The 2,891-nt window shown below is 34.8% G+C and overlaps 1 protein-coding gene across 1 annotated transcript in view; it reads right to left on the bottom strand.

The window, feature by feature from the left end:
• Positions 1 to 2,891, bottom strand: part of Sox5 (SRY-box 5) — a 419,324-nt gene that overhangs the window by 313,610 nt on the left and 102,823 nt on the right. The window lies entirely within an intron of this gene.

Below are 2,891 nucleotides of genomic sequence, written 5' to 3' on the forward strand. Positions count from 1 at the left end.
AAGGAAGGAAGGAAGGAAGGAAGGAAGGAAGGAAGAAGGGAAGGGAAGGGAAGGGAAGGGAAGGGAAGGGGAAAAAATAAAATTCTACAATTCACCAAACTAGCAACAGAGAAGTCTCTTGAGATTGAAGTTGACAATAATCACCTACAAAACTCTACAATGAACATCATACTCAGTGGGTAGAACTACAGTGTCAGCAGTTACCATTTTGTAGCTATGCATGTATGTTGGTACCGAACAATTAAGTGAATGGTGGATGACAGGGGTTAGGTTTTTCAAAGTTAGGATGGAAAGTAGAGATAAAGGATAAGGGTAAAACAATCCATGCGGCAATAAATAAGTGTTGGAGATATTAATACTAATCTATGTTGCCCTTAATTAGGTGTTAAACACGGAAATACTTATGCATATATTCAGGTTAATGTACACACATAGTGTTGCTTTGCCTTGACAGCCCTAGAAGAAATGACCCTTCAGAATTTTTCACAAAGAAAAGGAACCAGGGCTTTTTAGGGAAATTGCCGAACTGGAGCAGCAGATATAGTAGACAAGATTCAAGCATCTTAAAGTGTTAGAAAGCAAAAAGTGCTAAGATAATGATAATAAATATAACCACAATGATAGTGGTATGTCAAAGTAACACACAAGTATAACATAAATATCCATGAGTCCATAAAAATACAAACAAATGATTGAATAAATTAACAATTGGCACAGCAGAGATAAATTTTCCATGCAATAGGATTCTGAATAAGTTATGTGGACACTCCATTCTAAACAAGGAAAGTGTAACTTGCCATTTGTTAAATATGGGATGCAGACAGTGTTGCCTTTTTTAAAAAAGGAATATGGCTTGGAAAGTGGGTTCAAGCAGTGTAAGAGGGAAGAGCTCTGAAAAACACTGCTTCAGCCAAAGGACCATGTTAATTTTCACATGCTTAATCATGTACTAACATGTAATTAAAGTGAAGCAAGGAATATCATACTTTAACTCAGTGTTCACCGTCCCTTCACCCCTGAATTCAGTTTAAATAAAAAAGGACATCAGATAAATTCCAGTAGGGGGACATCCTGCAATTTACATGAAAAATATCCTTCAAATCTGTATCTGTCAAAAAGCTACAAGGGGGATGGCCAAATAGCTCAACAGATTAAAGTGCCTACAAGCAGGTACAGGGGCCAGGGGTTTGATCCCTGTCCCCCAAGGCACGCTAAGACAGCAATTGAGAATGGCTATGGTGTGGGGCACCTGTAATCCCAGCTCTTGGGAGACTGTAAACAGGCAGATCACTACAAGTCTGATCTAGTAGTGAGACCCTGAACACCCTGTAGATCCTCCCTAAAACACAGGAAAAAAAGGTACAAGGTTCTAAATTCTTCACCATGAACAAATCATAAACACTTGAGGAAATAGATATAGTAAGCTGATGAAAACAATGTATAAATGGATTGGAACATTACCATTAATGTGTAAAAGTTTTATTTTCAATGTATCGAAAATGTATTTAAAAGTTAAATTTAATAAAAAAGCAAGAATAGTCTGTCACAGTGAAAAGAGGCTGAAGGAGACAAAGCTAGACATAACTAAATTTAATGTGATAGCTTGCATGGCACACTAATGCAGAAGGAGGCATTCTCAATAAAAATGAAATAAATCTGAATAAACTATGGGCTTCAGTTAATAATATGGCATCATTATTGGTTTGCTAGTTAGAGAAAATGTATCATACAAATATAACATGTTAATAACAAAGAAAACTTTAAATAGGGGGGCATACATGAAAATTGATATTCTGCTTAATTTTTCTGTAAATATAAAATTTTCTATGAAAATAAAGATTTATTAACTTAATAACTTAAAAATTGAGGGGCCGGGGAGATGGCTCAGTGGAATAAGCACTTCCCTGGCAAGTGCAATGCTCTGAATTCAATCCCCAGTTCCAAAAAAAAAAATTGTACTGTGTAAATGGAAATAGAAAATTAGGGCTATACTTCAGAACCATAGACAGTTATTCTTTTCAAAATACATACACTAATAGGGGATAATAGTCATAGTAAAATGTAAAATGAAATACAGAACATGCCAATGTAAAAGGAAGATGTTAATTTTGTAAACTGAACTGGATATGCCCAAATAAAAATGAATCAGGAAGTTAAGTCCTATATAAAGCTCTAATATCAGGTGATTTTTATTTTATTGCTTATAATATTTTGCTTTTATATCAAAAATATACAATTTAAAAAATAAAGTTTGTGTTCTCCTTAAAACTCCATTTTTCTCTGTATGAAATGGGAAAAGTACAAAAAATAACATAATACCAGAAGTCCTTGGCTATCAAGTATATTTCAAAAATTATTTCTATTTCTAATATCATGAAGATGCATAAATTTAGGCAAACTTTAGGTTCTACAAATGGTAGGGACCAAGCATACTGAATCATCACACGACTCCTGAAAATATTGGTTCACATACACTTCATATCACATACATTCATAATTTAACAACGTCCAAAGAAATTAGAAATCAGCTGTCAAGGTAATGTTACATGCTATGCATGTAGTATATTTCTCCTGTAAGTGTTCCCTTTTGTGTCACTGTTGATTCATTTGAAATCGCCACTGATCGAAATAGAGGCGTGTTCTTATATGTTGTATGCAATGTGGCACCCATGTTTAAGGTAGACAAGGTCTAAATGGGAGCTATTAAGCACCTGCCCATACGGCACGACTGCCATTTATGCCTAAGATTGTGCAAGTTGAATAAGTTGTCTATTGAGTCGTTTGCTTTGCCTTACTGCTCAGCTATATAAAGGAAGACAAACTCGAAGCCTACATAGGTAAGTGGATGTAACTAGAGGTGATACTCATAAAATAAGTATTTATTTCATTCT

This window comes from Octodon degus, unplaced genomic scaffold (genome assembly GCF_000260255.1).
Source record: "Octodon degus isolate 3935 unplaced genomic scaffold, OctDeg1.0 scaffold00064, whole genome shotgun sequence".
Classification (NCBI taxonomy): domain Eukaryota; kingdom Metazoa; phylum Chordata; class Mammalia; order Rodentia; family Octodontidae; genus Octodon; species Octodon degus.